The following is a 20,138-nucleotide window of genomic DNA, read 5'->3' on the forward strand; positions in this document are numbered from 1 at the left end:
GAGCTTGGTGTTTATGTTTCTGTTTTGATAGCTTTGACATAGTACCTTCCTATGCCCCAAATGCTGGAACACAGTAGTAATGGCTCTATATAAACACCAGCTCAACATCTCCATCTTCAGTGAACTGTATAGGTGTTCTCATCAGCAATGGGGTCTTGCTGTCAGCTTGTGGAGAGAAACAGGCTGTTTGTTTGTGGATTCCCATGGGGCCTTTTTGGCCAACAACTCAATTAGATGTAACCCAAACCTGGTATTGGAAGCTTTGTTTGGTGATAAGACATGGTCATTTGGGACTTTGTCTCCCAGATTATTTGGCAATTTCATTTAGATCTCCTCCATCCATTTATATATTTTAAGAAGTTTCTACTGCATTATTTTTCCATACTCCCCCTCAAATGTCCTTTAATTTTAGCTGTCTTTCTCCATAATATATACCACAACCACCTCTCCATTTCCCCCTCTCCACTTGATACTTCCGTTACATCCCCCTATCCATCCATATCTCTCTATTATTTTATTTTTCCTAATAAGATACATCTGTTTACTCTAGTGTCTTACTGTATACTTACCATCTGTGGTTCTATGAATTCTAGCTTTGTTATCCATAGGCAGAGTTTTCAGTCTAGACTCCTGATCAGCTCTGTCCCATCAGCCGCTCCCCAAATAATCACACAGGGAATTATTATTAATTATCAATGCTCAGCCTATAGCCTAGGCTTGTCTCCAGCCAGCTCTTACAACTTAAATTAACTCATTTCTATTAATCTATGTGTTTCCCCAAGGCTTGTTTACCTCATCTATGAATTTCCCATGTTCCTTTTTTTGCATCTGGCTTGAGACTCCTCTGACTCTGCCCTCCTTTTTCCCAGCATTCTGTCTGGCCCAAAAATCCTGCCTAGCTATCAGTGAATCAGCTTTCTATTAACAATGAGAGCATCACAACTTAACAGTGTACAGAAGGATTGTTATATGACTTAACAACTGTTATCCACATATAAGAGAATACGTACCATTTTTTGTCTTCCTGAGTCTGGTTTATCTCTCTATGAATGATTTTTTTTTCTAGTTTCATCCATTTGCCTGCAAACTTCATGATCATTTTTTAACAGCTGAGTAATACTCCATTGTGTAAATGTATCACATTTTGTTTATCCATTCTTCTGTTGAGAAGCATCTAGGTTGTTTCCAATTTCTGTCTACTATAAATAAAGTAGTAATGAACATAATTGAGCAAGTGTCTCTGTGGTAGGATGAAGCATCCTTTGGGTATATGCTGAAGAGTGGAATAGCTGGACTTTAAGGTGGATTAATTCCCATCTTTCTGAGAAACCATAATATTGATTTCCATAGTGGCTGTACAAGTTTACACTCATACCAGCAATAGATGAATGTTCCTCTTACTCTACATTTTCACCAGCATGAGTTGATTTCTTGCAAATCCACTGGGAGTGGAATTTCCTGGATGGATAAAAGCTTTAGACCTAACTTTCTGAGGTACTTACAGACATTTTTCCTTCACAATGCCTTTATCCATTTGTATTTTCAACAGCAATTACAAAATTTTCAATTTCTACATACAGTACCCAAACTTCTTTTTTATTTTATCTATCCTAGTGGAGGGGATGTGGAGTGATTTCTGCTTGCGATTTTTATTTTCGTTTTTCTCATAGCCAGTGATGTTTAGTATCTTTACAAGTAGTTTTTGGGGCTGCTTTTCATCTTCACTGGAAAAATGCCTACTAAAGACCTTTGAACATTTTTAATTGGGTTGTTTGTCTTTTCTATAATTGAGTTTATAGCCTTCTTCATATAGTCTTTACACTGACCTCTTATTTTAAATGTGACATTATTTGTGAATATTCTTCCCCTGCAGTATGTTGATTTTCATTTCTTTGAAAAATTTTAAGTAAAAGAATTTTTAATTTGAGAGAGTAAAATTTACTTATTTCTCTGTTTTGTGCCTGATTAGTGGCATTTGAAATCATCTGCTGTAAAGACCATTGTCTTCAATATTCTCCTCTTTGCTTCAACTTAAACCGTAAATTTTTATCTCTGAAACCTGATCTTAGATTTCCTTTGCATTAATTTTTGTATACAATGTGAGGCAGAAGTATAAAGCCTTTCTTCTCCATTGGCCTGCCATATTGGTCCCATGGCATTTACAAAACTTAGTCTTAATGGTCTATGAAACCATCATTACTTCATTAATGAAATTCAATTTACAGATATTATCTGGATTTACCTTTGAACTCTCAGTATATTTCATTGATTAATGTCTTTTCTTATGCCACAAACACTTAAAATGTTAATTTTATTCTGAAAAGTATTTTACTGAGTGTAAACAAGTGGGATTCATTGTATAGTATTTTTGTGTATGTACATCACTGCACCTTGCCATTGCTCCCTCATGGTCTTCCTTGCTTCCTCTTGGTCTTGTACCTCCCTGAAAATACCCACCATTCTGACATTTTTGTCGCTTGTGTGTGTGTGTGTGTGTGTGTGTGTGTGTATGTGTGTGTGTGTACAGTCAGATTTCTAAATATGAGAGAAAACATGGGATTTTTTCCCCACCATTTACCCTTTCTTGTTTTCCATCTCTTCCCTTTTTTGATCCCTACACAGCTCCCTTCCACTCTCAAGTTATGTAACTATCATCTATCATCTATATACCTACCTACCTACCTATCTGTAATCTGCCATGTTTATATTTAGATTTCATGTATGGTAGAAGTATCCTAAATGTGATAGTTGTCTTTCTGAGTCTGCCTTATTTCACTCACGGTCTCTGGTTAACTCCATTCTCCTTCAGATTACATGATTTCATTATGATTTAGTAAAGAATAAAATTCTGCTGTATACATATTCCATATTGTCTTTTTTTCATGGTGTATGTGTGTGTGTGTGTGTGTGTGTGTGTGTGTGACTGAAAAGGGTTGGAGAAGTGCACACCATTATTTTTCCTTAAAATGCATCCAGCAGTAGTTAATATGATGAAAAGGCATGAGTTTCAGATTTGAAAAAACAAAAATCATTCCAATCCTATGCCTTTATGAAATTTAATAAATGCATTCATTACTGAATTGTGAGAACCTTAGTATTAAGACATCTGCTGATGGAGATATAGGTGAGGCCTATTTCCTGGCTACAGAATAAATACATTCAAGTATTGTTTGTAGCTAAATTTTAAAGTTAGAAATTGTGAGTTCTCTCTTACTCCCTTTAGTCAAGACTTTTTTTGGCTAACTTGAGGCTTTGGGTTTTACAGAAATTTTGGAGGTCAGCTTGTATAGAAATCAGGTGGAAAATGTGCACTATATATAAACGAATGCAGAAATATTACTATCTGAACAATGCTCAGTCTTTTGGTCCACAGAAAGAATACCATTGTACTTATTTAACAATTTTAAACATATTTCACAAACATATTATGATCATCAGATTATACATTTTATACTTATTTTATTATATTTGCCCTTAAAATTAAATTCTGTTTTGATTATCATAGACAGAATTATTCTCTTAATTTGATTTCAGGATTCTTTTTAAAATCATATAGAAAAATATTTTCATAGATAAATTGTACTGAGGCCTGTAGCCTGCTTGCCCCCGTTGCAACACAGGACCCCAGGATTTCCCAACCCCACACTGGCTTGCCTGCTGCCATGGCTGATAAGGAAGTGCCTTTGACAATGTGATGGAAGAACATGTGATCAATGAGGAGTAAAAAATACGGCAAAAGAACACTCCTTACCTTATGATTTGGTGATGACCCATGCACTGGAGTGGCCCATTTTAACTTTCCAGTGGCTTCCAGATGTAACCAGGCCTGAAAGGGAAGATTTCAACATTCCTTGGCTTGTCCTGGGAATATACACATTGGATGAAAAAAACTTCCTGGTGATAGCCAGTCTCAAACTCCCTAATGATGATGCTCAGTTTGATGCATCATGCTGTGAGAGTGAAATGGAATTTGGAGGTTTGGGCTCTGTCCGTGGAAAAATTGAATGAAATCATGATCAACCATGAAGGAGAAGTAAACAGGGCTCAGTACATGCCCCAGAACCCTTGCATCATTGCAACAAAGACTCCATCCAGTGATGTGCTTGTTGTCAACTACACAAAGCATCCTTCTAATCCAGAGCCTTCTGGAGAGCGCAACCCAGATTTGTATCTCCATGGACATTAGGAGGAAGGTTATAGTCTTTCTTGAAATCCAAAGCTCAGTGGGCACTTAGTGCTTCAGATGACCATACCATCTGCCTATTGGACATCATCAGTGCAGGTCCAAAAAAGGGAAAACGGTGTATGCAAAAACCACTTTTACAGGGTGTACAGTAGTATAGGACGTTTCCTGGCATCTGCTCCAAAAGTCTCTGTTTGGGTCAGCTGCTGATGATCAGAAACTTATGATTTGGAATGCTCTTCCAAACAGTACTTCCAAGCCAAGCCACTCAGTCAATGCTCACACTGCCATTGAGGTGAACTTCCTGTCTTTCAGCCTTCATAGTGAGTTCATTCTTGCCACAGGATCAGTGGGCAAGACTGTTGCCTTGTGGGATCTGAGAAATCTGAAACTCAAGTTGCATCCTTTGAATCACAAAAGGATGAAGTATTCCAAGTTCAGTTTCACCTCCCAATGAGACTATTTTGGCTTCTATTGTTAAGCTCAATGTTTGGGATTTAAGAAAAATTGGAGAACAGTCCTGAGAAGAGGCAGAAGATGGCCCACCAGAGCTGTCATTTATTCATAGTGGTCACACTGCCAAGATATCTGATTTCTCCTGGAATCCCAACGAAACTTGGGTGATTTGTGCTGTATCAAGAGACAGTATCATGCAAGTGTGGCAGGTGGCAGAGAATATTTTTAGTGATGAAGTCCCTGAAGAAAGTGTGGATCCAGAAGGACAAGGATGCTAGACATGTCTGCACTTATGGTTTAGACTCCCCTTGTTCTTCTCTGAACCCTAGATGGATTGAAGACTGGGTTGTCACAGACTTTGTTCAGCCATCCATCTACAAAAGGTGCCACCAACAATGCCATTATCCCAAGTCATGGGTGTTTTCTAAATCCTGACTGTGGGATTTAATTCAACAAAGCTACAGACTTATATTTAAAATCTTCTTCAGGAATTTTCTAATAGCAAAACCAGGTCTAAGGTAGCTTCAGAAATGGGGCATATTATGTGGGATTATTTTTCTTCTTAAGCTGTATCTGCCAGTTTTTCAGATTCTGAAGTAAGAGGCCAGAGTGAATAAGGAATAGAGCCGAGTGAGGTAGGTATCTGAGCCTTGAGTATAAATATTACAAGATGCCATTTTTTTATTCAGGAATTTGGAGAGACTCAAGTTATAGATATCTACTGTAAGATTCTCACACATGGCTTTCCAGAATGCTCATTTTCCTGTGTAAAACCAGACTCCTCTTACATTTTTGCTCATTAATGCATTTCTTGAGCTGTTTCCATATTATTCTTTTTCTTTCTGTGGAATGTTTTTTGGTGTGTGTGTGTGTGTGTGTGTGTGTGTGTGTGTGTGTGTGTGTGTATGTTTAAACTTGGGACCACCAAGTTGTAAAGATGTACATTTTTACCTGACAGTCATACCACTGGTAAGCTGTTAAGCTGAGAAAGATTGAATTGCTAATTTGTATTTGTTTTTAAACTTAAATTAATCCTTGATAAGAGATGCTTTTTCAGGGATTAGTCTTTGACCACTACAGTTCGATGCAATCTCCATTTTGGTTGACGTGTCTCAGCATTGGGCCTTTTATTCTCCATGACTAGCTGTATAAGTGTTTGTAATGGAATACATTGCTTTTCTATAAAAAAAAGAAATTTTTCTGAAATGATTTGGGTATAGTATATTGCATATTTCAAACTTGTTAAATATCTGTATTAGTTCTTACATATTTTCATGTATTTCTTATCATTCTATATACAAATACTCACTATCTACAAATGCATATATACATATGAGAGAAAAGAAGAGAGAGGGAAATAGGGGTACAGAGAGACAGAGAAAGGAGGAGGTGTAGAAGAAGAAGAAGAAGAGGGGAGAACCTGGACATAGAAATGCCTTTGTATTTATTTATTTATTTTTTTCTGAACTGGGGATTGAACATAGGGACTCACACCAGTTAGAAAAGGACATTCTTAATCAGCAATATCCACAGACAACTTTGAATTTCTTAATACCACACATATATACACTTGGAATTCAATGCTATCTGTGTGTGTGTGTGTGTGTGTGTGTGTGTGTGTATATATATATATATATATATATATAACATATATATATGTTACTTTTCTATTGCTGTGGTTTTTTTTTGTTTTTGGTTTTTTGTTTTTTTTTTTTGGTTTTTTTTTTTTTTTTGGTTTTTCGAGACAGGGTTTCTCTGTGTAGCTTTGCGTCTTTCCGGGAACTCACTTGGTAGCCCAGGCTGGCCTCGAACTCACAGAGATCCGCCTGGCTCTGCCTCCCGAGTGCTGGGATTAAAGGCGTGCGCCACCAACGCCTGGCTGTGTTTTGTTTTTTATTAAGAATTTTTTTCATTCATTTTGCACACCAATCAAAAATCCCCCTCTTTCCTCCTCCTGCCCCCCCAACCTCCTCTCCCAACCCATGCCCCAGTCTCTCCCACAAGAAGGCAAGGCCATCCTCCCTGTGGAGGCACATTCAGTAGAGGCAAGTCCAAGCCCTTCCTCCTGCCTCAAGGCTGTATGAGGTGTCCCATCATAGGTAGTGGGCTCCACAAAGCCTACTCATGCACCAGAGATGGATTCTGATCCTACCACCAGGGGGGGATCCCAATCAGGTCAAGCTACACAACTGTCTCACCATGCAAAGGACCTAGTCCAGTCCCATGTAGGCTCCACAGCCATAGATCCAACTTTCATGAGTTCCCTCTAGTTTGGTTTGGTCATCCCTGTGTGTTTCTCCATCATGATCCTGATGCACTTGCTTATAGAATCCCTCTTCTCTCTCTCTCTTTGACTGGACTCCTAGAGCTCTTGGACTCCTAATGATTGGCTGTGGATCTCTGCACCTGCTTCTATCAGTCATTGGTATAAAAACTGACATGTGGACCAATGGAATTGAATTGAAGACCCCAACATTAACCCATACATCTATGAACACCTGATTTTAGACAAAGAAGCCAAAACTGTACAATGAAAAAAAAAAGAAAGCATCTTCAACAAATGGTGCTGGCATAACTGCATGTCAACATGTAGGAGATTGCAAATAGATCCGTATCCATCGCCGTGCACAAAACTCAAGTCCAAGTGGATCAAAGACCTCAATATAAAACCAGTTACACTGAACCTAATAGAAGAGAAAGTAGGAAATAGTCTTGAACGCATTGGCACAGGAGACCACTTCCTAAATATATCTCCAGTAGCACACACACTGAGAACAATTAATAAATGGGACCTCCTGAAACTGAGAAGCTTCCGTAAGGCAAAGAACACAATAAATAAGACAAAACAACAGTCTATTGCTGTGTTAAAACCCCTTGGCCAAGGCAATTTATAAAAGAAAGTATTTAATTGGGCTTACTGTTTCAGCGGAATATTGAATTTTCCTTTACAGTTTGGACGTCTGTATTTTACTACTTATTTCATTTGTTTGGTTAGAACTCCCAGTTTGGTGTTGAAAACAGTGTGAGAATAGATGTTTGTGTGTGTGTATGTGTGTGTGTGTGTGTGTGTGTGAGAGAGAGAGAGAGAGAGAGAGAGAGAGAGAGAGAGAGAGAGAGAGAAGAAAGAGAGAGAGAGAGAAAGAGAGAGAGAGAACTGAGAAAATATATTTCTTTATATTTTCTCCATATATCCAATATACAAAAGTAAAACAATAGACTTTTTACCATAAAAAGCAACTGTGAAGTGTTCTTATTTAAATTTTTTAATGTATATTTTATATAAAATTAAGTTACTTTATTTAGAAATTCTGCTTTTATTAGAATCAAATAATTGGTAAGCAGTAATATTTCAAAATACATCATCCCAAATGTATTTGGCATTTTAAAAAGCAAACCAGCCTTTAATTCATATTTTTTCACTAACAACATCATAAAATTTGATAAAACATCAAAGTTTTAGAGCTTAAATTTTAATCTGGGAGAAATGCGCATATTTGTTAATTCTTTCTTTCTGTATTCTGTGTTCTGTTATCAGCATCTAGGGACAGCTGTCAGTTTTAACCTTGCCTTCATTTCTAAACCTCTGGGATCTCCCTTACTCATCCTCTCCTCTTGGCTCTGCAAGAGTTCTTAACTCCTTCACATAGTGCATTTATTTCTTCATAACTGCAGGCCACCAGGAGACCTGTGAACACCAATTTTCCTGTCTGAGCACCTCTTTTCAAAAGGAGTCTTGCCATTTTGCTTTTGTATTTGGCTCTTCTTTGATCAGGTTCATGGCAGCGAGATTAACCTGTCATTATAAAATAGAATCGTACTTCAATGTTCTCCTGTTTCTTAAATGGATGCTGAACTTGGCTCCAGACCCCCTTACCAGAAAGCAGCTGAAAAGCCCTTGGCAACAGAAAGCTGATTATTTGCAAAAGTGGGACTCCTAATTGGAAAATGTGATGGAATGAAAATAGTAATCTCCTAAAATGATAATGTGTTCCACTTAATGAATATTAATGTGTCATATTCATGAGCCTGGAGAATTTGAACCTGTGAGATAAGAATTTCTTCTACCTATGAACGCACAGTCTCACTCATTCACAAGTTTCCCATTCACATAGACAAGCATGCCATTCTTGATGGCACACTTCTAGTAGATAGCAATTAGCATGTATGCAGATGGCTAATTGGTTGTGAAGTTTTCCATGATTTTTTCTGTTGCTGGCAATAATTATGCATGCACTTATGCACTATATTCTGTTTCTTTGTAAATTCTTAGCAGCAAATGGCTGTGTAGTTTACCTCTAATTTCACTGCCCATGGGGACTGTGCAACATATGAGACGTGACCATGGTTTAGAAGAACTGATTGCACTATTAAGAAACACAAAGGAACCTCTACTTGCAAATTTGTGTTGTGTATGTCAGAACTTTGCCCAAGGCTCTACACTCATTGCAATAATGTAGTTATTGCTTAAAATATATTTGGAACTTTTCTTTGAAACTAGGTCAATTTTCCCAAGAAAAAAGGAAATGAAACTTGTACTATGATTAGTTGGGTGGAGACAAATGTGATTCATTTCTTTAAGACTTTGTGTTTGGGTAGCAATCAGTGCTACATCTCATGAGAGCCTTGACATAATTAATGCTTTTCTTGAGATAATTCCATCTTTTAGAACATGGGACTTTTTAAGAAAAATGGAAGTTAGAATGCAAGGTCTGGGCACACAAGATTCAGTTTTCTGTCAACTGAGCATACATAAATGAATTTTAATTAGATACAATATATGTGACAAAAAAGAAACACATATTGTGCTTAGGAAGAATCAAAGCTGTTCTACCAATTTTATGTAGAATGGAATAGGAAGGAATGGGATCTTTTGTTTTGTTTAGAGATCAAACCAGACCTTTATGGAATGATATTTCCTGCATCAGTGCTAAAAGTTCACTTTGTGTAAGTGATGAAAAACTTGATGCAAAGAAGTTTCTAGAATTATGGAAGAAAGTAGAAGCTGCTTAATTGGAAAGGGCCTCAGATAGATGGGAGATACAGTTAAAAGAGAAAAATTTGAGAAAGTTGAAGCAAGGTGGAGGAGAGCTTTACACGAACGTAAAATACTATGTTTGGGGTATTTAAAAGAAGCTGGGCAGTGGATGTAGCTCATTTGCAGAATACGTGCCTAATATGTGGAAGTTTCTGAGTTCAATTCCTAGAACTGTGAAAATAATATGATATAATATAATATATTCATCCTGTATGTAATCTTAGGTGAAAATTTCAGCTTTATTTCATGTTATTTCATGTAAATGGGAATAGTGCTGAGGGGTACTTTGGGGCTTTAAGACCTCTCCGGGTGTGGACCTGCTCTGTTTTGAGGGTTGGCCCTATGGTTTATAGGACCAGGTTGTTCCCACATATTTCCCGCTCTTCCTTCAGTTTCTAGCATCCTCCTCTGGAGGCCCCTGTAGCTTTTTTACCATTGAGATGCATCTCTTCTCTCCCTGTCCATCCATTATGATGTGTTAACTTTGGGATTAATTTCATTGCACTGATCCCTAAACATATCTCAAGAAAAGCTGAAGTTGACAAAACTGCAACCCATAAAATCAATTTCACAGTAATTCTGAAAATCTATTCAATAAAATGTATGTGATACAAATAAAAGGTATAGGGGATATCCATTCCATGAAACCCAGTAAATGTCTCATGACATTGCACCACATCTTCCCAAGACTGAAGTAGTTGAGCATCAGTTTATCATACATTTACTTGGTCTCTGTTCCTCATTTGCATTGATTGGCAGTGAATGATTAGTGAGTAAATATTCAGATACTGAAGTTTGAGGATGGAGTTTGAACATCAGGGAGAGAGTATATGATCCAAAGGAGGATTGTAGAGCCTTTCTGTGCCTCCATTGCAATGAAAGTGAGATTTCCTTAGATGACAGTGTCATCATAAGAATCCAATAGATTAACTAATTTAAAAAAAAAAAAAAAAAAGGCTTACACTATTCCTGACATGGGAAGGGCAGTGCATATTGGTAAATTTTTTTATTTAAGGCCGGGCGGTGGTGGCGCACACATTTAATCCCAGCACTCGGGAGGCAGAGCCAGGCTGATCTCTGTGAGTTTGAGGCCAGACTGGGCTACCAAGTGAGTTCCAGGAAAGGCACAAAGCTACACAGAGAAATCCTGTCTCCAAAAAAAATTATTTAAAAAGTCAGCATTTTAAATGCTTTATTCTTTTATTTTCTTAACATATTATATCATGCAGATATATTTTCTGATATTGACCGTCCTGGTTTTATTGGAATAAATCTTATGTGGTCCTAGAGTATTACTCTTCTCATAGCTTTGTAAGGTTGCTGTTTTAATAGTGCACTTGATATGGAATGATACGGAATGGATATGTTATGTTTCCTTCCCTGTATCTTCTTTTTCACCTATTAGAATTAACCTAGTAGATATAGATTTGAAACTTGCCCATATTTTTATCTGCATCTGGTTTGAATGACCTTGGAGTTTCCTACTATTTATAGGTTAGATAAACTCAACTGAAAACTCACCTTATTGTACTGCCTTTTATTTTCCCGTTTCTAATAATTAGAATATTGAGAAATTCCACTTCTGTTGGGTCAGTTTTGTCAACTGACATGTCACTAGAAAATCATCTGTTTTATTCAGGTTTTCTAATTTATGACCAGAGAAATGGCATACTTATGGAATGTTAATGGAGAAATGCCGAAAATCTAATTCCACTCATAATGTTACTTATTATAAATATGTAAAATTGGATGTGTGCATGGTTATGTATTAGACGATATGGATGCTAAAGTTTGATTGGATTAGGGATGCGTAGTTGAGTAATGACTTTTTCCCATTGGGCCTCTGCTGTTTTATGATAGCAGCATTATTAATAAAAAGACAAAGCAGTGGGTGGGAGTTAAGAAGGGAAGTTCTGAATGTGAGCTGTTAGGGATTCAACTATTGAATGTGCAAGTTGTTTGTTCCATGAGATAGGACATATACAGGCAGAATGCTATTCTCATTTTCGTGATTGTAAAATGGGGATAGCAATAGTGTAATCCCTTGGAGTTTATGTGAACACTAAATGATGTGTTACAAAAGCCTAGCACTAGGGTTCATTGCCCAATGCCAGAGTACTTGTTTAGCAAGTACTGGGTTCTGTACCCAGTAACACACACAGACACACACAGACACACACACAGAGACACAGACACAGACACACACACACACACACACACACACACACACACACACACACACTCCTCAGTTTTAAGATGGGTCTGGTGGCATATACGTATAATCCCAGGACTTTGGAAGTCTGCCTTTAAGTTTGAGGACAACCTGGTAAGACCTTTTCTCTAGGAAAAAGTAGACAAAACAAACAAAATACCTAAAAGATCAGTACCATGCTTGTGAATTATCAACACTGAATGATAGTTAGCTATTGTCATTAAAGCAGCAGACTGCAAGAACCTAATGACTGCAGCTTTGATTTTCATCATAATTGATACCATTTCGGATTCCATTCATTCATCCCAGCCTTAAGCCAGAATGAACAGTCTGTGCAGTCACAGCTTAATTGTTAAGCTCATAGGCCTTGGAAAATCAAGAGTTCAGTCTAACTCAAGTTGATACACAGATGGCAGAAAGACTTTGGGCAGAAATGTCAAAATGACAGAGAACAATATGGGAATGAAGAGTAATGGGAACACAGAGAAAAAGTGGAAGCAATATCAGAAGAGGCAGAAGCATATCCATGATGGGAAGAAAACTATTGGCGTTCTTTCTAACACTGGTGCAGTAAGACTAGGTATTCTGGTCTTCCAAGTGAACCCAATCATAACCCATGAAGTTATCATGAAAATTAAAACAGTTAGTGTGTGAAAGTAAACCTTACTCATAATAAATTCTAAGCACATTCTTGTAAGAAGAGGCTGTTAAAGCGGTGAAATGGTAGAAAATTCAGATCAGTTGTGGAGAGTGGAAAATCATTGCCAGGATGGACTCACCGTAACTGGCAATGGTGAGACAATTGGATAGGAATCCTAAGTGGCCTGGTTCCTTAATGAGAATGAGCATAGAGAAAACAGCATTCCACTCTTCGTTACCCCTTAACTTTATAAGTGGATTTAAAAGACACTGGGCAGAAATGAGGTCTTCAAAACCCAGTTGTGTCTTTTGGATGTTAATGCTTTTGGTAATGAAAGTAATAAATGACTCTCTGTGTACATATATCCATTTAGAAAAATCATTTGAAGATAAGACAGAGGTAGTTGTCTGTAACAATGTTCCCTCCAATATGATGCTCTGAGGAAAAGCAGAAGTTATGAGAATAGACACTAAGGAAAGACTAGATGGGTGGAGCAAAAAGGTGGGGCAGCTGGATGAGGTGATTGACACATACCATGAAGATTTTAAAGTTTAGCTGAGACCTTTATTTTATTATGCTTAACTATCATTTGTTATTTAAGTTGCTGGCTTTTAGTTATTGTCTTCTAAGTAGGTTTTAAAGAAGAACTTGGTCTTTATTCAAAGAGAAAGGAAGCTGGCTCCAGAGGCATTTAGTGGAAAAGCCAAGAGTGGTTGTGGAGTATTTCTTTCCGTGGACACCAAGGGAAAGGTTTTGAGTGACTTCTGAAGGAAATTCTTAAGCCAGTTAGAGAATAACTCACTTCCTCATTGCAAGAAGATATAAGGAAAAGCAGGCTTTGGGCTGGTCAGGAAGACAACTGAGAGAAAGTGAGGAGAGAGAGGCAAGAAGACAGCAGAGAAATGAATATGGCCCTACATGCTTCAACTCTATACACTTCTGATTTGCCCAGTGTGCTTGACATGTGTACCTTCATATTCCTCTTACAGCTTTTGTACATACAGTCCAAGGACTTTCAAATTACAGCTGGGCATGCAGGACTGGGGCAGACTAGGTAAATGGGGAAAAAATTTCATCAATAAAAGGCAATAAAAGAGGCCTGAATGCATTTTTAGCGAAACATAAGCCCCATTGCCTTGGATGGAAATCAGAACAATTGCAGAAGAGCAGCCAAGCCAACTGGTTTATCCCCAGGACTGTGTTCCTACACAGAAGATGTCTCAGAATTTCCACTCAAAGAAGGTTATGCCAGGGAATTGGAAGAGAATAGAGACAAAATACAGAAGAATGAGCCTGGAGGTACGAATTAAAACAAAGATATATCATTTATCAAGTACCAAGTTGGCAAAGGTTTAAAAAGAATAATAATACCCAGTGTTACCTAGGATAAATGGAGAATGGGACTCTAATTTACACATTACAGGTGGGAGTACTCATCAGCCCAGATTTCTTGGATCAACTCTAGCAATGTATGCTGAAAGCTTTAAATATATGCAAACTTTCTAAATCATTGTTTTGGTTATGATTATTTAATCTGTATGAGATTGGAAACCAATGTCTAAAATGAGTTGAATGAAGAGAAGTAGTTTTCCTTAACCTGTGGTTGGGCAGGAACCAGTCTTTAATCCCCCCCCCCTCCCTCACACCCTGACCCCGCAATGTGCCTTGGGCTAGAAACCTTCTGTCTTCTTTCTTAGTTGGTCTCAGCAAAGGCTTCTCGGATCTTGGATGGATGCTTTCTTTTGAACTGTACAATCAGCATCACCAAAAAAAAGTCAAAATCAAGAGTTATTCATTGAGTAGCAGTTGTCAACCTCCATCCCAGAGTGCAGACCCGCAGGAGGAAAGGAAGCTGTATGCAAGGTATCCACAAACTCAGCCAAAATGCAGTTCGAACACTGAAAAACAAGCGAGAAATACATTCTAAGGAGAGTTCAGCAGCAGTCCCTGACCCATTTCACTTTTATAAATGTATGTCAGGAAGGAATCAGGAAGAGATTCACAAATGAGTGTGTGCTGATATTTGTGGAAGTGCTGTGGTGAGAGAGGAGCAATTAGAAACTACATGAGAACCCAAATTTGGGGCTGGCTCCATGAATTAAGACACATGCCTATATAAAATATGTTCCAGCCAGTAGTGTGGCATATAAAGCTACATATCAGACATGGAAAGATAATTGAAATCCTTTAGGTAGAGGCAACCAATTCACAAGGCAGTATGGATGGTAATGTCAAAATATATAAGGAAAGGTATAAATAAAAATAAGATTCAGATTACCTTAAATATTAAAATGTTAATCTCTACAATCAAATGTGGAATAATTGGTGATTTTAGTTTTGTTCATTGTACTTTGTATTTTCTGAATTTCTCTTCAACGAGTATAAATACACATGTTTTAAAAATCTGAAACCTAGATTGTGTTCCTCCTTAGCTCTGTGGCAGACACTTCTGTCATTGAAAGCATGCTCTTTTTTTCAAACAATTACAGTATTTTGTTGATTCTTCCACTTTTGACTCCGTCCACATCAATCCTTCCTAAATAAAACCAGCATATTAACTTCCTTGTAAGAAAACTCTTACTACATAGAGTATCTATTACATCTCATATGTTCTGCAACTACATCTTGAATTATAAGAAATAAATAAAAATTCTGTCACTGTACATTCAAAGTTCTCCTCTACCTGTTTCAAACCAGCTTTCCTCATCTTGTCAAGACAGTGATATCTGCCTCCTACAGGGAACTGTTGCTGGTCCCAAATGCTTTCAAATGCTTTTCTACTTTACTGTGTTTCTCGTGTTGCTAACTGTGCCAGGAGTGCCCATCTTTCTCTGTCTTTGAATGCTGAGATCTATTTTTCATCATCTTAAGGCCCTTCTCAGATGTCATCCACCTCCTGAGACGACCTTCACAGATGTGATCACTACACACTTTTTCATTTGTTGTGGGTACCATTTATCTTATGAAAAAGCTATTTGGGGGCACATTTTCTACTTTTTTTCTAGATTCTTAACGATTCCCTAAAGTTCAATCGTCCGTGCTAGTCACCTTTGTGTTTCCTAATTTTTAATGTGTTGTGTACACATGTATGTGGGCATTTTCATGTGACACATACTCATATGGTGCATAAATTTGCACGTGGGTCTTGTAGAAGCTGGAAGACAACCTTGAGTGTCATTCCTGTTTCCCGGGAACACTGGCCACTTTACTTGGAAGCAGGTTCTCACTGGCCTGAAGCTCGCTAACAAGACTAAATTGGCTGGTTTTCCCAGTGATCCTCTGTCCCCGCCTCCCCCCTGCCAGCATTGGGATTACCTGCCTGGAGCTTTTACATGGAGGCTAGGGATGAAATTCAGCTGCTTTACAAGCACGTTATAGACAGAGCCATCTCCCCATCCTATTTGTGTTTTCTATTACACTTCTCACAACACTTAAGGACAATAGGAGCTCAGCCAATGCTCATTGAACTAAATTTAATTGAATAGAATTTACATAGTGATAAGGAGGAGATGCCTGTGGGGACAGAAGAGAGCATACCAGGGTGTTACAAGGCAGCAAAATAAATAAGACAGAGGGAAATGGAATAGAATCCACAAACATAAAATATCATTGCACTAATTTAATGAAGAACAAGATTTAGGGATTTTTTTTCAAAGCTAAAACTATAATCTTCTCTTATTATCCATGAATCTTAATTGCTCCCCAAACTGACACCTGGTCTTGTCTTGAGAATCTCTTTTGACAAAGAAATCATTACCTCACACGTTAGCTTAGTTATTTAGAAAACCATTGTAACTGATGAAAATTGTTTTCCTTGTACTGAGATAAAATAAGCCCATTATCTTTGGTCATTCTTCCCATTTCACTTCAAGTCTCTGACTGACCTTCATAAATTTGATGCTAGTCACTGTGTCCTTTCTAAATCTTTTTACTCTTAAAAGTGGCTCCTTGGTAATATTCAATCATCTCTCATATATAATAACAGAAAACTCACAAAGAGTTTGTCTTTCCTACAGGTTATTATTCTTACACAGGTATTGATCTCTGAAGACACGCATTGTCCATCTTCAACTTCTTGTGTAAGACCTATAGACACCTCATACTGTTCTAATCTTTCTCCTACATCTCCGAAAAGATCTCAGCACTTTTCCAACTTTGTGAACTTAAAATTAACTTGTCCATGATATCCAAGTATATTTATTATTTCCTCTGTTTTTTTTCCCCTTTCATCATGATTACCCTTCTTAAATCACATTCTAATGGGATTCGTGAGAACACCAGAAATGGAAAAAGACTACACCATGGGGGTGAATCTTCAGGTTGTCCCATGACTGCCTCAGAATCATACATAATTTACAAACTCACAAAAATTATGCCAAACCTTAAGTGTTTTCATATCCTACCTTATAGTTTATCTTTTCATTTCATTTAAATAAATGATGGTGTGATGTCACTAGACGTTTGGAGGGTGGAAATGGAATCTGGCTTATACACAACTCTGTGGGGAAGAGGAGCATTTTTACACTATGTTTTACTCTCATTCCACAGGTAAATATTGAGCTCATATTTGATTCTGTCCATGTCTTCCCATATCAAATATAGTGAAAATTCCAAGGAAACAAATGCTTGCATAAGTTGATGAATAAATTGGATATAGTACAGTTTGCAAATTCATGTGAAGACTCCCTTCAGAGATAAGAGAATTTATCATTCCCACAGAATGAACAACTAACATACATCACCTACAACACATAAAAGCAAAAACAATAAACATCTAATCATTGCTACATCCTTCTCTACCAGTTTAATAAAATATCTAACAAACATTTTTAGACCATTTTGTTGATAAAAAGGAAAAAAAAAACACTTGTAAGTCAAGAATTTAATACAAAGCACTCTTACTGACACTTAAAGAATTAAAATAAAAATCCACTTTTCCAAGTCAAGTCTTTTTGTCACAAAAGCAAGGATTCCCACCTCCCTTGAGTTATAATATCAAAGAAAATATATTCCGTGAGAAAAATCCATGAAGAGATAGAAATGGAGAAGAGAGAGCATCCTACCACCATTGTATAGGGAAGCAAAAGACAGAGGCAACAAATGGTGCCTCAGACATTGTAATCCCCAGAATGCCACCTGCAGGGTGGAGACACTAACTACCTCAGCAGTTAGGTAAGAAACAAACAAACAAACAAACAAACAACAACAACAAACAAATTAGGTTTTATAGGGCTCTATTAGACCTGCATACAAGAAAAGTGAGTTGCAAATGTATTATTTTCATCTCAATGGTATCTCTGTAATTTGAATGCTGTTAATTTCATTGATTGAGTTAGCACTGTTGAGTAATTAAGAGCAATGAAGGGATAATCCTGAGTCCTCAGAGGAAACAGAACAGCTGCTCCTGATGGAATCACCCCAGGTTTATTACCTGCTGTTTGGAACCTTTGAAAACAGCCCCACTGTGCCAGCCAGGCTGCACACAATAGTTTGTATCTTCACATTTTCTTAGCAATATTAATGCATGATAACGTGTGTTAAGCACAGAGGGCAGGCACTACATTCCATTGAAGACAGTCTTTTGCCTCCTACCTAGCTGGATTCTTTCTTTTAGATTGCAGCTTTATTTGGGATGCAGACCAGGAGGCCCTTTACTTCTGAATGCATCACAACCTTTCAAAAATCCTTATTGGGTCCAGGACCAGGATTGGGACAGATGGGTGAGATATTATTAATATCTGCTGATGGCAATGCTCTGTGCTCATGCTTTGCCTTTCTCTTGGGTACTTTGTTATGCTGATAATAAAGAAAAAGATGGACTCTTATTTCTCTGCATTGTCTTTGCAAAATGGAACTAATTAGACCATTTGGGAAGGTGGCATGTGGTTCATGGAAACAGACATTCTAAGACAGTGCCAGTTTTAAATAGACATTCTTAATGTGTCCACAAATCTATGGCATATGCTAAAAATTTAATGCTCCAGAGTCCTGGCTACATTTTCTATATTGCCTTTTGTAAGAAGCATGATGTTTGTGCTTTTGGTTTGAGGATACATGTGCTCTGTACACCGGACTGGTAACAACATGTTCCCTAGATCAACAGCAGTGCCTTTGGAAGGTTGTCAAAAAGGCAGGCTCTTCATCTTCACCCTGAAATCTGTGTTTCAACACGCTCTTTAAGTGATGATTTTGCATAATGTGGATTGAGATACACTGCTGAGTTATGATTTCATAATTGTCATTTTGTGACACAGCATACATGAAGACAAAATCTTTTGACTTACCAAGAGAGTTCCAGGAACCAATACAATTCAAAAAATATGGTTAAAGTTTATGAGATTATCTGAGATGGTAATTGCAGATGATTTTCAATGGCCCTAATTCCTCAGCTAAAAGGTATTTCTGAAAATCTTGTGAAGGTCTTTTCGCCCAACAACAACTGACTGTGTATGCTGCCTTCCTCTGTAAACGTGTGGGCTCTGGTAGAAGAAAAACAATTGATAAAGATTAGTTTCCAAGAAGCTTAGCTTCTCAGAACAACTAATGATTTTTGTAGGTCTGAGTGCTTTGGAAATATGCTCAAAATGAGTGTGTTCCAAAGGGTAAAGCTGTACCAGCTGTTTTCCCCATAGCAGGAATCACACTCAAGTGGCCAGTCACTCTATAGGCAATTGACATCTATTTACAGTATAATCAACAAAAGGGATGGATCCTTGGACCACAAAGGCTTTGTGCCATGTTACTGCAGTCGAGAAAGGATCACAATATAGTTGATAAGCCAGCTGAGATTTATCGACATCAATAGGATGCTATACTGTAGAATTAAAGATTTTAAAAAGATGATTGCATTGTAGCAGTTGGGCAGTCATTTTTATTTCCATTTCATGATGGCAAAACTGAAGCTCAAGGGAAGTATGATTTACCCAGCGCCACACAATACACCTAGAATGGATATATAGACCCTGTTTCTGTGGTCCTTACATATTTTCATACAACCTCTCTGATATGATAAGGTGGGGAACTAGTCATTTTCATGAGGTTATTAGTGGCAGTAATAAGTCATGGGGACACATTAGAGAAAAGAATGTACATCAGATATCAGCCACCCAGAGGAACCTTTTCTGGTGACTTGTCTTTGTCTTTGGAGCATAAAGTCCATTGATCTGTGTCTAATTTGCACTCATCTGGAATAACCTGTACTTAGAACAATGTCTGACACATAGCAAGCACTCAACGAAAGATGATAGAAAATGGCCACGTCATACATAAAAACAAAACTTTCACCCATAACCTATAGCAACCATACAGGAAACTCATCCCTTATCTCCTGCAGTAAATATTATTGGAAGGCACACTGCTGTAAGTCAAGCTTTTGAGAAGCCAGATTGATGTTTACAGCGACACTAGAGGAAGCTAAACAATAACTTTAGAAGCAATTGGAATCAAATACCCTGGATTTGATTCATATCTAATGTCTTCTCTAATTTTTGTTCCCACTTTCACTTCAGAGTTGACTTGAGAAATCCAAACGCATATCCTGTACCAATCACAGAGAATGCTTCTTTTCCTTGGCCAGTTTGCACACTGAGCACAGCAGCCTCTTTTCAGGTAT

General features: G+C 37.7%; 1 pseudogene; it reads left to right on the plus strand.

The window, feature by feature from the left end:
• The first annotated feature begins 3,662 nt into the window (after nucleotides 1-3,662).
• Nucleotides 3,663-4,917, plus strand: LOC131916694 (histone-binding protein RBBP4-like; annotated as a pseudogene).
• The last annotated feature ends 15,221 nt before the right edge of the window (nucleotides 4,918-20,138 follow it).

The sequence above is a fragment of the Peromyscus eremicus genome, chromosome 1, assembly GCF_949786415.1.
Source record: "Peromyscus eremicus chromosome 1, PerEre_H2_v1, whole genome shotgun sequence".
NCBI classification, from domain to species: domain Eukaryota; kingdom Metazoa; phylum Chordata; class Mammalia; order Rodentia; family Cricetidae; genus Peromyscus; species Peromyscus eremicus.